A 15,819-nucleotide genomic window follows, 5' to 3' on the forward strand; every position below is an offset into this window, starting at 1 on the left:
GGAGGTCTTCAAGAAGTGTGTAGATGTAGAACTTAGTGGCATGGTTTACTGGTGGACTTTAGTACTAAGTTAAAGGTTGGACTGGATGATCTTGGGGGTCTCTTCCAACCTGAATGATTCTATGATTCTATATAAGCAATACAGCAGTGTGGAGGGTTAACCTTAGAAAAGGGCCAAACTCCCAGCCAGCCTCTCACTCACTACCTCTCCCCAGAAGAATGGGGGAGAAAATACAGTGAGAAAAATCATACATCAAGTTATAGAGAGGAAGATCACTTCACAATTACCATTGCAGGCAAAACAGATTAGACTTAGGGAAAATTAATGCAATTTATTGCCAATTAAAATAAATGTGGGTAGAGAGAAACAATGGAAACCATTAAAACCCCACCTTTCCTCTCCCCTTTTTTCCCAATCTCAACCTCAATGCTGAATCCTCTACAGCCCCCACCTAAGCAGCACAGGGGGATGGGGAATGGGGACTGTGGTCACTCCAGAACAGCTCCTTCCTGCTCACACTTTTTCCCTGCTCAATATGTACTCCCCACGGGCATCACCTTGATGAGCCTTGAGGTCCCATTTAGCTTGTATACACTTTTCTGCCCTAAATGCTGAGTAAACTCTCAGTACAGATAAATTATTCTAAAAAGAGGTGTATAATCACTTTCAGACCATGACATTTTAAGGATTCTGCGGTGAGTTTTTGGGGCAGCTGGTATAGATGGAAACCTTTTTGTGGGCATTGGTGTGATTCAGGCAGGACACCAACCCCAAGCTGCCTCCCAGTGAGAGTTTTACCAGCATGGAATCAAAACCAGTCTCTGTATAAACTGAAGTTTCAGCAACAATATGTGAGTCAAAATGAGACCATTAACTTTCCCCACAAAGCTCAGATGCAAAGAGATATAGAAAATACTTAAAAAAAAAAAAAAAAGATTAAAATCCTTTTTTTCCCTATTAACCACTCCCTTACCAGAGATTAAAATGCAGCCAGGCAAACAATTAATTTGACATTCAGCTGCATTTCTCAGGGACCTGACAGTCAATAACAGAATTTCCCCTCTCTTGTTCTACTCTGCTTAATTTCCAGAAATCTCTGTCCTCTCAGCTATGCTGAATCAAATGGCCCTGTTCTAGATGATGGGACAGGATTAAGCTGCAGGTGGAAAAGAAGGATGGAAACTACTTAAAACAGCAGTAAAAAGATATTCTGACTATCCTTGTAAAAATACCAATCAGAAGTGAGTTACTATTTAACAGTCCTAAAGAAAACACAAATAACTAGTCGTCAAAAAGAGAGAGAGAAAAAAAATCTATTGTCTAGCTGAAATAAAGGGACAGCTGCCCTACATATAAAATACAAACAAGGTTCAGACTTAGGTGGCTCAAGGAATGGATTTCTGAATAAACCATGAAGGTTATATTAAACCAAACATGGTTATATTAAACCAAACACATGATTTAATTACTCAGTGTTCCTGAGTACACTCCAGGTGCTGTGCACAGGACTAACATGGGCCAGGGACTGTTCTGAGGGGGATTTATGGATGAGAACACCTTGACTGGGGAAGGAAAGTTGTGTGGATTCAAGCAGCACTATTACACTTGCCGTTGAGGCCAATGAATGGTTCCTAGTTCTCCAGGGCTGCAATTTCAATATCATGGACTTAATGTATTTCACTTAGGTTAGGGGGACAGCCTGCTCCACCAGGGGCCTCTCCACAGGCTGCTGGGGAACTGCTGCTGCGTGCCTGGAGCACCTCCTGCCCTCCTTCTGCACTGACCTTGGGGTCTGCAGGGCTGCTTCTCACTCCTCTCTCCCAGCTGCTGTTGCACAGTGGTTTTTTTCCCCCCTTTCTTAAATCTGCTCTCCCAGAGGCCCAACCAGCATCGCTCACTGGCCCAGCTCTGGCCAGCGGTGGGTTTTTGGAGCTGGCTGGATCTGGCTCTGACCTGCTCTTGGGGAGCAGCTGATGGAGAAATTTCTTCAACTGTTTCAGTCAGCAAAACCTTTAAAGTCATTTCTGATCATGACCTCTGAAGTTTTGTTATTTTAAGTACCATCAGTAACTCGCACCATTTCAGGCAGCAAACCAGACAATACGTGTGGGTAAGAAGAATAACTAGAACCTCACCAAGAATAAATGTCTAAGGTATGTAACCTTTTCTGTTACCTTACCCACAGCTACCAAAGTTTGCGTCTAGCTTTCTCCCCCCAAAAAAATTGCTCCAAAGCTTTCTTTAATATTGATCTCCAAGATGGTATTAAAAATGCCACCTTTTCAGCAAGGCTAATCCCTAATCCCTATCAGAGAGCTGTGTGGACAGTGACAGAAACACTGTATGTCTACCAATTTGGTCACTGATATCCTTTCCTCCATCTTTTTCTCTCTCTTCCTAATTTTCATGGATCTCAACTCAGCATCAAATACTGCATTCTGGTTATTCCCCTTTGCCATTCATAGTAAGATTTCAATTAGAGACTAAGAGAAGCATTAGTAAAGAAGCAGTACTGCATGCATTGAAGCTACTAACATTAAAGTGATGAAATAAAGTAATGTTGCCAATGAATTGGCTGGTATATTTGAAACAGAACTTATCTGTAGTGTGTTTTTCATTGACATTTGATAGAGGGCCTCTTAATCAAAATATGTATTAAAGAAAAATGGAGGAACCTGAAAGGAGTATTTAAGATGGTTTTGTCTGTCTCAAACTGTTTTGGCAACCCAGTTTTCCACCTATATAATGCTTTAGTTTTCAATTGCACTTTTGCTCATATATATATATATATATATATATATATATATATATTATGAGAAGGTTTTGTCTTTCATTCCTGCTGTGGAAATATTAGCTCCAAATGGAAAGATGAGTGCGTCACACTGTGCCCTGGGAAGGTTTTAGTGATGGCCTTCATTTACCTAGCATTAAGCAACCACTTATACTGCTCACATGCAGCAAAGACCTCGTATTTTGTCTCTGTACGGGAGCTAAACGAGAGCTTTAATCCTCTTCTGCTTTAGTGTAACGGTGGTGGATATTTATAGAACCACTTTAGCGATGGGTGGGCGCTGCAGATGGTCCTGTCTCACCACAGATCTAAATTAAGTAATTTGCTTCTGAAGGGGAGGTTTATTTATTGACCTCAATAAAGTTAATCTTACTTTTGCCTAGGGCTCAAAACACAAATATAATCCAGTGGGTTTACTTCACTTACTCTATGAATTTTCTGTCTTTAAATGTGTGATTTTGTTTCTCTTCACAACCTTTATGCTTTTAATGTGCCTCGTTTCAGACCCCACCCCTTTAGCTGTATCTTCAGGTGTCATTTTCCATGAGTGGTTTGATTTCTCTGGCTCCTTTGGTTGCCATACTCAGACATAAATACTGTGTAAAGTCAAAAATCCGTGAAAGTCAGGGAAATAGCCTCACGACTGAATTTCTCTCATAAAAAGGTCTGCTGGGATAAAATGCACAGTGCAGTCAGCCCCTCCATAGTCATGGACATCTGGCAGTGCCCTTCACTTTGCTTGCTTCCTCCCTCGTATAAACATCAGTGGTGGCCAAGAGCTTGTGCTGTCTCCTTGATTCCTGATTCAGTGACATCTAACAGCGCATCAGAAGCAATGCACTAAATCAGGACTCCCTTCAGAGATCAAATCTCTCACTTTTGCATTTCTCTTGCTAACAAAGGCGGCATATGTTTGGGTGCTGCTGCTGAGCCAGTCACTTTTGTGACTAAACGCTGCTGATACCACTGTAACAAGGTGACACTATGGCAGCCAGTCTTTCTCCTGCCCTGCCAGAGCAGGCAAATCATACCTTTCCAATAGCTTCAGTTTTTTGACAGGTGGCACCCAGAATTTATGGAGCTGCCCTGCTTGTTCTCAGGTTTTCTTTTCATCTGCTATCTCTAGGAACAGAACATTACTAATAATTCCTGAGATCATAGCTGGAGTAGCACAATTTCTTATCACACAACATCATCAGTGACAATTCATACACAAAGACACTTAGAGAAAACAAACAAACAAACAAACAAACAAACAAAAACTACAACAAAACTGTATTGTAATTCCTTTCAGCATGTATCCCTTAACACCAAGCCATAGGTAAATTACCTGTTGGACTGACTGCAACATTTTTTGTATCAAATCTCAGGATGGTCCACATGACAGAGGTTCAAATGAAATGAATATGTCCTGATGAGGCAGAAGGGCCTCACTGGTGGCAGATGTTTGTACATTCTTGACATGACCATGACAGGTTGACAAACCCAGATAAAGTGAGTTACAATCAGTTCCTTCTAGAATAAATCTAAAAGTGAATTTCGTAGCTCAACAGAAGTACCAGAAGTACTACCTTCTTCCAGAAAACAAATTTCACTGAAAACCTTTTTGCAGATTATTCGTAAGCTGTGAGATGTACTGATAGCAAGGAGGCACTTTAGACCTCCATCTGATCTGCTAACCAAACACTGCATTTATTCACTGTCTGGAGATATTAATTTTCTATATGCAATCTCCCAGTCCACATCTACATACATGCATTTTTTCCTTCTTTTTCCTTTTTGTGTTGTATTTGTACCAAAGATACTGTATTCTGCAGTCTTGCCTTACATATTAAACTTCCATTTGCTTCTGTAATAGTCTGACAGGTCTTTTATTCACAGTAAGAATTAATTCATGGCCCAATTTAGAGTTTAAAGGTGTGGTAAGGAAAATGGATAGTTTCTTGTAACAGTAGTCATTCCCGGATGTATTTCTTATTGCTGTGGAGAGTGAATCTGGTATTCTTATCACACCTAACATCATTTACATGAAATAGCATTTTCTATGCATTTTGGTTTATTTTTACATTTCTATCAAAAACATAGCAGCATTATAGGAAAATAAACATTTTTTTTTACATACACTTTTAATTTGGTGGTAATTCTGTGCCACCATGTGCAAAACTGGTAAATATCGCCAAGCTGAGTTCCACGTGTGTGCTTACACAGAAACACATTTTTAGTACTTGTCTGCATTTTGGTTCTATATTTTACTTACCATTCAATTTACTTCACAGAACAAACTGCAAAATATATTTTAGGTTTTGAAAATAAACATTCATAGTCTTTTAGTTGTCAATGACAATTACAGCACTGCTTGAAGACCCATAAGATATATACCTGCTTTTTTTTTTCTTCATATTTTAAATTAACTGAACAATGTGTTATGAAAGATGCCTGTGTGATCACATACAGCAAACAATTTTCGTTGGGTCTGTAGTCTAAGGTTAATCACTAATCTTCCAGCTAACTCCAGTTAGTCTTCATACCTTCACCTTCATACCTTTTCTAAAGAGAACAAGTTATACAAGATTCAGTTATAAAATAAAATTGTAATTTAGATATTATAATTCTTTGAATGTTTTTCTGTATTAGTGGCTTGATACTACTACATTAGGATGATGTACTACTAGAATTTTATGTTACATTAGTAAATTGTAATTTCGGTGCAGTTTCTACTTAAAAATATTTCTATTAGTTTTATACCAAAGTCCATAATTTTTCCAGGTACACAGGAACAGGTAGCTCACACTGAGCATGCAGAAGGTCCTTTACATACCAGAAGTACAATGTGGTCAATGAAAAGAGAGGAAGTTTCTGCATCTACACACATCATTATATTAAACAGGATTTTTCAGTTCTGAAGATCACATTTGCTCAAGATGCAGACCACCCTGGCATCTTGTGCAATAGCATAGGGATCTTTATTTTTATTTTTATTTTATTTTATTTTTGCCAGAAGAAAACTGAATGCTTTGTTTCACATACTAATTTTAATCATAATGTTGCCATATAAAACACTGTGACAATCAATGTCACTTATGTTGTGATTGTTTAAGAGGAATCCACTTTAAACTGCCAGTGTTTTTTAATCATGGTCTAAATAGTTTAGTAAAAATGTCCTGAAAACTGAAATGTTGCCTGCATCCTTTGTTATCAGCATAATTATTTCTTAGAAATTTTGGATACCCATAGAAGATTACTTGAGCAGAATATATATGCTTGAAGATTTTAAAATTTTGTAAGTTAATTAGGTACAGGAATATGTTGGAAGGTGACAGGCTCAAACTTTTAGAGGAGAACCTAAATACTAGGATTGACATTCAGCCACGTACGCATTTCAGCTGTTTTACCTAATGACACTCTTGACTCAAAACTAACATTAAATATATCCAAAGACTGCAAAATTAGGTAATTTATTTTTTAATTTTTTTTTTTCCAAAAGTCAGTGTGAGGTTTGCCATTGGCTTCAGTGGAAATAAGGAAGAACCTGAAGACGGAAGCACTTGCTTGGAGCTTAGACCACAGAAATGAGGTCTGATGCTCAAAGACTAATTGTCCTCAGCTTTTCTCAGTAAGTGAAATCTCTGGATGGTGTCTAAGGGTACAGTATATCTGCCTCACGGGAACTATCCAACCCTTCCTACAGTCTAGTCTCTAAGGATGGTCCTGTATAATTCCACAAATGCCATTTTTTGTTCACCACAAAAAGCATTGTGCTTGAGCAGTAGAAGCTACCGCAGCTCAGACTTGGATGTCCTTGAGTGCTTGCACAGGGCATCATGACACACTTTCTCTCTATTCATTGCTATTTGTTCCTGATCCTCATGAGGAGGATTTTTGCTGCTGAAGATGAAAAGGACACCAGGCTACTGGGCAACAGATGTGATTCCCACATTTTCTGAGTACCAAAATATGGATAAGTAGATTGTGCCTAGCAGGCATTAATTAAATTTCTGTGGTAGGTGCCACAATTTTACCAAGTGCTTTTTTCTCTATTTATTTATTTACTTGTTCTGAAGTTCATAGTTAAGCCTCAGACACTTTCCCTACAATCCTCCTGTGTATAATTACATACTCATAGATAATTCCAGAGCAAAATCCTGGTCCCATGGATTTCGCTTGCAAAAATTAAATCATTTGTCTTTATTGTCAAAGAGATGAGTAAAAACAGCCTGAACCCTGAGACTCTGGCCTGCCTTTAGATACGCTTTGAACATCTAAATGCATATAGTAGTTTCTATCTTCACCAGCATCAAGTAATAAATGAATGTAAGCCAAATTTTGCTATGCAGGTGGGCACCTGCATAGGGGAACTCAAGGGGCACCCAGCGATCTGGTAGGTACTCAGACCTGCACATCAGGGCTGCCGGAGTTCCTTCTCAGCTGATGCTTATGAAGAAAACTTGAGAAAGTGGAGGCAAGAGAGAAATTGCACGATTTTCTATGGGATTTTCACCTTCTTATACTGGATTTGATATCTAATACGTTGTATCCCCGCAACAAAAGCTTGTTCACACAATCTTTAAAGGATAAATGAGATCCCAGAAGTGAAGAAGAGTAACAATACTGGTTATTTAAATGCAGTTCTGCTTAATTTTTCTTTAAAGACTAGGAATTATGAAACATACCCATCAAATGCTTTTTTTTTTTTTTTTTATTTGTTATCTGATGATTGCAAGGCTTAAATTGAAAAAAACAAGAAAGACAACATGATTTTTTTTTCTTGAAAGATATTACAGAATAATTTCAAAAAAAAGGCTTCCAGGTAGGAAGTCTACATCAATAATATATTAGATAAGGAGATGTAGTACTCTTGATTGTTTCTATGTCTGTTATTTACAGATGAGATATTTATACATGTATCATGCTCTACCTATAATAACATTGTGAAATGGAACTGTCCTTCTCAATAATAAGCAAATCACAATCACGTTGTTATGGAAACAAACATACACAGTCCCTCTCCCCCTAAAACTTAGTATATGCTTTATCTATCTTTCCTCCAAAATCAACATTTACAGGGTATATTAAAAGATTATTCCCCATAATCCATGGCAAACAATTTTCCTGTAAGCCCCCTCTACTGTCAGATGCACGGTAATCCCTCTTTCACTTTATCAAATATAATCCTACTTCTGCATCAGATACCAAAACACAGCTGGTGCTGCTAGGACACAGCTTCCTTCCCCCACCCACTTCATGTCTAGCACGAAGAAGCTGTCCTTCAGCTGTGGTGTAGGTTTAACTCCACAGTACACTTTGCATATCTATCAGAGCAGCTCCAAGCAGAACAGATCAAGTTGCTCACGTGTTTATTTTCATTTTAATAGACCAAAGATAAGATTCTCTGTAATCACCATCGCAGTGCTACTACCTGGTGTGGCACTGTGCAGAGGAATCCATGTCTTAGTGTACTATTTGTGTTTTGGATTTTCTTTTCTAGCTATAAATTACAGTAAAGAATGCACGATTGAAAACTTATGCTCTGCTATAATTTAATATCAGATGTTTCCTGTCATTCACAAACCACTTAAGCTCAATTCACTGTATTAGTAGGCCATCAAAACTCCCAACTTTGCATTACCATCCAATATTCAATTGTCTGTCTTGAGTTATTCTTCATTAAAATATGAAGCGAATCACTGTACCGCAGGAACCTTGCCAGGCAGAAAGTTATTAAATCAAGTGCAGAAGGCATAGGTTTGGCTGAAACTCACTGCTAGTGGTTGCCTCATTTCTGCTCTGATTAGTGGAAAGATTTGTCAGCAGACCTGTCTTACATGCTCCTATAACTTATAGCCCAAAATGCCATCAGCTGCTCAATGAGGATTTATAAAGACATCTGCTTTTCAAATACATTTTTTTTTTCTTTGTGACGACCTGCAAGAGACCTATGCTGCATTGAATTTTAGATGCAGAAATGGTGGCTGTCCTTACTATTGTCAAAATGAATCTATTAAATATTCCAGGACTGACTCAACATATGGTGATTATCAGAGGGTTTCTTATTATTTAACTACTAGGAATTTTAGATGAGGTTCACATTAGGCTCTCTGTCTTCTAGATTTCCTTCTGCAAAAGAAAAATGGCATCTTTTTACTGTCATGGAATGTTTTTCTTTCTCAGGAAAATTCTATTACGTTATCCAGAACTTGACATCATTGAGACAATATGCTTTAATCAGAACAATTTCATTTTATCTGTTCCTCTTGACTCTAGAGATTTCAGGCTAGAAAGAGCTTCATGGGATAAATTTTGATTGTAGTGGGTAAGGGGTCTGTTCAGTCATGAATGGCATGGGAAGGGGACTAGGAACTGATTGTTTGCTCTCTCTTCCAGCATAATAGCCAGGTGATATCAATGCAACTGCGAAGAGGTGAGTTCAAAACAAATGAAAGGAGATTTTCTTACATCAGGTAGTTAAGCTGTAATCCTCCTTGCTTAAGAATGTGGATGTTAAAAGTTTGCATTGATTCAGGTTTGATAGGGTTCTGGAGAACAAATCTACTGAGTATTAACAAGAATATTGGGGGTATACTTCAGAAAGTCTCTGCGTTTGATTAGAGGTCAAAGAGTACTTCAGGAACGTACTGCTTATGCTTGTCCTGCTCTTGTAGTCTTTCCTAGGTACCCACTTTTGGCCAGTATCAGTGACAGGCTACTGGATTAACAGGAACTTTTGGCCCAACAGAGCTATTGTCATCTTCTGAATATGAACCTCCTGGGCATTTATCCGGTACTTCAGAAAAAGAGCAAGAAGCAGAATAATGAAATTTACATCTTAAGCAATTGACTCACAAAGGCTTGCTTACTTGTCGTGCCAGTTACTTCAGAAAGCAACCAGACTCAATGTGGTTGAGTTTAATGGGTTTCTCTCTGAAATCACTTCTGAAATGCTGACTTCTTCTTGAACCACTGGAAAAAAAATCTACCTAATGCGAGTGATACAGGGCTTATCTTGGCTGCTGTGATTGCCTGTGACAGGTTGAAAGTTAATTAGAAAGCTTACCTGCATTTGATAAATTCCTGAGCTTCACCAAATGTTAATCCGGGTGAAATAGTGACACCCAGACCAAGTCTAGTACACAGTCATGCAGATGAAAGGACAGTTAACACCCCTCACCTGCACACATTCTCAGAAATAACCTCTATTTAACAATCTCATTTCAGGCACATGTCTCAGGGGTCTGTGGGTGCTCCAGAGATTAAATAGGACTGCCCTCAGTGCTGGTACTTATCCTCCTCAGAGACCATCAGCTGTGACAAGAGAAAGCCACGTTTGCAGCCCTCACTATTGTGGCATATTTGTTTTAAGCTGGTATCAGTGTTACACTACACAGGGCACACCCTGAAATACAGAAAGGTGACAAAGAAATGTTACCATACTGTCACAATGCTAAACCACCACTGAACAACACCAGAGGAAAAGGGCACTGATGCTGTCATGGTATCATGGTGCCCATAACCAGACTCATGCCATGTTTTTCACAGTCTTCTCAGCAGCTTCCTCCACCCACAAGGGAAGCACAGAGTTGCCACGAGTAAGCTGTGAACAGAGCACTTTGGGCCCCAGAGGGGTAAGGAGAGAGGACAGCCTCCCTTGCCCCAGAGGGCTGGAGAAGAAAGCAGTCCCAACACCCTCCCAACACCCCAACCACCCAGGGGGACCTGGTGGCAGCAGGGAGGTTAGCGGGGCAGGAAAGGCGCTCGCTCCCTATCCACAGCCCCAAGAAATCCCCCAGGCCCTTTCTACAAAAGTGCTAACAGTTCTGTTGTACCTGGCAGTGAGCATGATCTACTTTGGTGTCATTTGGTGTCACGCATCCTGATGATACCACCTGTCATACCTGCAGGTACAGTTTGCTGCTGATCACATTTTAGGAAGGAGTCTGAAATTCCCCTCCTTCTCCTTCCCCCCCTTCCCTTTCCTCTCCTCTTCAATCCTAGACACTGCACTTGCTTCAAAGGTCATGAGAGATGAGTCAGTCTTTCTGAAAGCTTGACCTAGATTTTTACTAGCTTTAAAGGCCAAGACAGACACTTTGACACTGATATAGGACTGGAGCCATCTCATGTCCATACTGCTGCCAGGCTGCAAGGCCTCAAGGCTGTGCAATTCAAGCAATAAATTTTGTTTCAATTTCCACTTGGTCTTTATTATCAGCTGGGAATTTCAGTAATTTAAGTTATGTTGGAATGAGAAAGACCACATCTGAGAGGAAGGAATGCAGTTGAATCAGGGATAAAAGAGGCTCTTCTGAGTCACGGTTGTTGTCTTGGAGCTAGAAATAGAAAGTCATCAGGTTGGTTTTTTTGGTTGTTGTTCTGTTGTCATAGGGGAGATTTGCTGAATGATCTGAAATGCTTCTCCTATGTCCTTTGGGACTCTGAGCCCCAATTTACCTAATACTCAGCTAGCCTTAGCACGTGATGATGTAGATGAAATGCAGAACTACAACATGAATAATTCTTCTAAATCACAACGCACGTGCCTGTCAAAGGCATTCTCTCCAAAGACAAAATATGAATCATGATGTTGCAGTGTTCATCACTTAGTACAACTTTTTACAAAAAATACCAGTACAAACTTGCCTTGAGTTAATGCTGAGCATCGACTTATCATGTGGCTCTACTTTTCTCATGATTTCATGTGGTAGAGGAACGATGCATAAACATCAGGTAAATTCATCCTGCTCCCACAGTTTGCCCTCTTCAGTACTGTGACCTTTGCCCACCAATAAGGGTTCGGTGACCTAGGGGGATTGGTGATATTCACATTTCCAGTATTTTTTCTATGTTAAGCTGTCCCCTTTCCTATGCAGTATTTATGAAATGAATTCCTCTTCGTGGCCACATTTAAGCAGATTGGGCTAAAATGCAGCATAAATGTAAGTACGCTCTTCCTTCTGTATTTTTTTATTCCTTTTTTGCCCACGATGCCAAACTGTGTAGGTTGCACAGATTTTATGGAAGGTGTGTCTACACAAAGGCATTCAGACATCCTCAAATGTCTACCTGCTCTGCAGAAGTCAGGTACTCAAGCAGCCATAAGGTGGTGATAAGGCAGGTTAGCATGGCTGAGTTCCCAGGCTTTTGGGCAAGAGCTCCATCAATTCCAAATGGGGTCAGAACAAACCAACACCCGCCATCCACATTTATCATTCTTCCAAACACCATTTTTTTCTTTGTGTTTAGGACAGCCACCTGAGTGCAGTTGCACTCTGGATTTGGATTGTGTGCACTGCTGAGAGAGGAATTCACTCCTCATGTGTGTTTCATTATCAGACAGTGAAGGATTATTTATATCAAATTAAGATCTGAAGATAAGACCGTGAAACTATTAGTATTTCAGAAAAGATCTAGTTTACATTCAGACACTGCAACACTGGAGTCAGAACTGTTGATGAAGTACTTTCATATTCTGCAGAACATTTTGAAATATTTTTTTCCATTCTAAAATTAAGGGTTTTCAGCAATTCAGATAAAAATCCATAGAGAGGCACAGAGAGGAGTATAAAGCAAAACCAGCCATTATATGCTTTAAAGACAGGCCTTGAACAATACACGTGAACGCTGCGGATAAAGGCTGTGACCTCAAGCTTATTCTGGGACTGCATGTGGATAGAAATTCTCTACCTATGTTTCAAGCATTAAAGATCTCTCTGAGGACTTTTTCTTCAGCTAAATAAACTGACCCTTTGTCTGCAATAACAAAGCAATACATATATGCTCCATTGCAGAAAAGATGCAGGGCCAGAACTGTGGGACATGAGGTTAGCAGGAAGCTGTTGCCTCCTGCTTTATCAGGCCACTAATTATATGTATCACTAGCTTGCATTTTACATAATTCAAATCTGGTTGGATCAGTAACTGATTTTTGCATTTATTTTAAATTGGAGTCATCATTTTTTTCAACCTGTTGTAATTACGAACTTGTTCTTCCACCAGAACTGTCTGCATTTCAAAGTTCAATATGCTGCATTCTAGAAGAGAACCTGATCAATATACTTGTAGTTTCTGATACTGTCGGTGATAAATATATACATAAATATAAAGAGAATTACCTATATGAAAAATAAAATGATAGTACTTCTAATCTAGGAGAGTTTTTATTGCACATATTCATAACGGGTATGTAGTACCCAAAAAAGAGCTACCATTGCTATTCCACCCAAACATCGCTAGATGGCAATAAGAGCCCCAACAACTCTTGGTCACGGGACACTAAACCCAATGCCTTAGGCTACATCGTGTTTGTGTTTCCTTGAGATTTATAAGAATTCTTTACGAAAGCAAAGCGCTTTTGAGCACTCGTTTATCATACCATGCCACATATGCACCTGTGACGGATACCAATTTACGATTTTCTCAAACATCAATACAGTAAATAAATAATTTATACATTGAAAGGATACATATCATCCTTGTACTTACTGAAGTGGCTATAGTTTTCAAGTGCATCCCCTGGTATCTCTGATTATCTTTCGGTCTGTAAATCATAAAAGGTATGATTTGGAGTGCAGAGTGGAATGGAGGTAATTCTCAGCATTTTGAATAGACAATGCTTACTTCCCTCTAGCTTTAGAGGATGAATTAATTAACTCTCCCTGTTGTACCTTCCTTGCAGAGGGAATTGCAGAGCATTCTTTTAAGTTTAAATTCAGTTCACAATTAGAAGAGTTGCAATATGTACTACATATACAGCCATGTATGTAATCACAGGTATCACATTATAAGTGACAAGTGAAGCATTCACAAAACAAGAATAGCCCATTTACATGCAACTCTCACATGTCTGTATCATCTTCAAGAGGAAAAAGAAAAAAGAATTTCAAGTTCCCACAAGGCAAAGTAATTATAAGGAAAAGTCCTAAAAAGTAATTTCATTACTTGTCCTATAGCATGCCAAACACCTGTCAGCTCCACAGTGCTGACTCCTGCAGGAGCTGAATGAATCTGGCATTCTGAAGTACTCAGCATGTTTCAGGGTAGCACCTTGCTGAGCCTGATACTCCATATGAATAGACAAAATCACCAGTGATTGTAATCTCTGAAGAGAAATACTGTTTTCCATTGTATCTAGATCTTATCACCTAAAGTGTGTGTAATTTGAAAAGATGCAAGTGGATGTAATCAGACTGGAATGTGCATTGTGCAATTCTTGAGCCAGACTCGCAGCACTAACCTTTAGTTAAATTACATTACTGAAGTCATAACAATTGTCTGAATTAAAAGAAAATGATATATACAATCATATGGAAATCTTGAATCTTAAGCCTTCCTTTGGGAAAATTTTTTCCTGTCAGCCTTTCTCTTCCATAATTAAACTTTTGTGGAAATATTCAAAGCAACTTCTGTTAAAGAGTTTATATTAAGAACCAAAAATCACCACAGACATAAACCAGGAATAAAACATAAAGGTTTTCACAGATGCTATGAGTTATTGTTTCTCTTCTTCTTTAATAATTATTAAATCCTGCTAATAGCTTTTGCTGGAAGCTTGAGATTCCACTCATTGCCCAAGATGAAGGTTCCTGCTTTTGTCAAAAATAAATAAATAAATAAATGAATGCTTATTTGAGTCTTAGCATTTTTATTATAAGTTGCAAATGTTGCACACATGGGCAAAGTCTGACCAGTGTATTTTGGAGAACTGTGGTAGTACAATCAGAAGTCAGCTTGTGAAAATTTAGGAAATTTCTTCTTCTCGATGGATCCCCTCACAACTATTCCCAGTGCCCATTTATGATTCAGCTAATCCCTAGAAACCACATGCTATTTCTAATTATACTTCATTTTATTATGAACAAAATACAATACCATTAATGCAATATTAAGGACTAACAGCTGCTCCCAAGAGTTTTTGTTTGTTTGTTTTGGTTTGTTTGTTGTTTGTTGTTTGGTTGGTTTTTGTCCTTTTCTATGTCAAAGGTTCATTCTGTTCACTAGGTAATTCTTCTCCAGTAGAATTTGGTGGAACTTTTTCCAGTACCTTTGGCCAGACTAAGATACTATGCAGTATGTTTTGTATTCTTGCATGCTTTTAAAAAACTTTTGGTGAGTTCATTGTTTCACTGAAGTAAGTTGCAAAATTCCACGTGATTTCTGTGGGGACAGGACATTAGCAGATGTGTTTGGTTTTTTTTTTGTATACTAGGCATTTTCCCAGGACCAGACTTGCAAAGATGACAGCAGCCAATAAACACAGGAATCTGTTTCTTTTCTTTGTTAATGCTGAGTTTTCTTTTATCTTTTTATCTGCTCATATGTTTGTATTTGGACATTTGTATGAGCTAGAATGCTATTTACAGTCCTGAGAAACAGTAGTTTCTACTTCTGTGCCATCCAGTTCTCCCACTCAAAAAATGAGCAGCATATGTGTCACTCCTTTCCTTTCCTGTTTTTACACAACTAAACAAGTCTGAACTTTTCATAATCAAGAGAAACGTTTAGAAAAAATACCATAACACCATGTATTATTATGTCAGCCAAACAGTAGCTTTCTGCAGGCAGAATCCATTGCCTCAATGTAAGGGAACAGTCTATGATCTGGAGAAATGGGCTCAATGAGCAGGTAGCCATCTACGCTAGTCCTTAAGAAACCTCCCTTCTCAAATGTAGATGCCTTGTTCAGGGTATCAATAATGTCCTTCAACTTGTCCTAGCTTCATGGCCTTTAGGAGGCAGCCTTGACTGGAAATGAGATACCTTCATTTTCCTTCTTTCCAAATGGATTAATTCTGCCTCATGGGTGCTGAAATTCATAACTTTGGACTGTACCTGTTAGAAGTTACCAAATCCAGTACACCAATCAAGGCAAGGCTGCCACAACTTCATCTCCTCAGATCCAGCCAGTAGTGAGCCTGAGTGTGTACTCCCAGTAGGCACAGATACACATGCTTTCAATACGTGTATACATGTATGCATGTAGACATAGACTTATCTACATATGTGCATAGCTGGCCACACAGATTGACACAGACAGA

Source organism: Anser brachyrhynchus, assembly GCF_964034855.1.
Source record: "Anser brachyrhynchus genome assembly, chromosome: 1".
Classification (NCBI taxonomy): domain Eukaryota; kingdom Metazoa; phylum Chordata; class Aves; order Anseriformes; family Anatidae; genus Anser; species Anser brachyrhynchus.